We start from the raw sequence: 1,146 nt of genomic DNA, 5'->3' as shown, positions 1-1,146 counted from the left end.
GTAATCCCATTAAGTGTATTGTATTTTTGAGCCATGTCATTATGTTTTCTTGATAATCGTACGTAATTTTTATCCTGATGAAGACCGCCTTAGTGCTGTCGAAACCATGGTCCATTTGACAATAATTTTGTGCAACCGAGATGCCTATAGATACATCCTATAATTTAAAAAAAAAACTGTTTACCTACTTCTACGAGGCACAGTGAAACGAAATCCAGTTATAAAGTTAAACAACGTATCTATAAAAAGGAAAACTATGACCAGATACCTTGGCAGTTATAATGACGAACTGTTGCAGTTTAACTAACATACCAGACGGACAATTGACAAAGCGACGCCGAGCGGTCTAAGGCGCTGCAGTCATGGACTGTGCGGCTGGTCCCGGCGGAGGTTCGAGTCCTCCCTCGAGCATGGGTGTGTGTGTTTGTCCTTAGGGTAATTTAGGTTAAGTAGTGTGTAAGCTTAGAGACTGATGACCTTGGCAGTTAAGTCCCATAAGACTTCACACACATTTGAACATTTGACAAAGCAACGAAACTCATGCATGAACTTGCAGGACTGTACACTATAAGATACAGACTAAAACTAAGCTCCATCCGTCAGGTCTTGTAAGCCCCAACGGCACCGACCGGCCGCCGTGTCATCCTCAGCCCACAGGCGTCACTTGGTGCCGATACGGAGGGGCATGTGGTCAGCACACAGCTCTCCCGGCCGTATGACAGTTTACGACACCGCAGCCGCTACTTCTCAGTGAAGTAGCTCCTCAGTTTGCCTCACAAGGGCTGAGTGTACCCCACTTGCCAACAGCGCTCGGCAGACCGGATGGTCACCCATCCAAGTGCTAGCCCAGCCCGACAGTGCTTAACTTCGGTGATCTGACGGGAACCGGTGTTACCATAGCGGCAAGACCGTCGGTCAAGATACAGATTACCCCTTCAGACAATGAGGGCATATTACATAGCGCACTTTGAGTTAATAACTTGTTTTGCGGCTAGTGCTTGGGCACATAGATTACGCTTACGTACTGGGGATAGGCAAAATAATGTCACCAGTGGTACTAATGGGATAGTTGTGTTTGATGGTCAACAACGCAGGTGAGGCACGTGTCGCGCTGGACTGTGCGTGTTCACTTCTGACTAGGCATCA

At 47.3% G+C, this 1,146-nt stretch overlaps 1 pseudogene; it reads right to left on the bottom strand.

Annotated features, from left to right (window-relative positions):
- Positions 1-798: 798 nt before the first annotated feature.
- On the bottom strand, positions 799-916 carry LOC126428528 (5S ribosomal RNA; annotated as a pseudogene).
- Positions 917-1,146: the final 230 nt, after the last annotated feature.

This window comes from Schistocerca serialis, chromosome 12, assembly GCF_023864345.2.
Source record: "Schistocerca serialis cubense isolate TAMUIC-IGC-003099 chromosome 12, iqSchSeri2.2, whole genome shotgun sequence".
In the NCBI taxonomy this organism is placed as follows: Eukaryota; Metazoa; Arthropoda; class Insecta; order Orthoptera; family Acrididae; genus Schistocerca; species Schistocerca serialis.
This window is presented reverse-complemented; position numbering and strand designations above follow the sequence as displayed.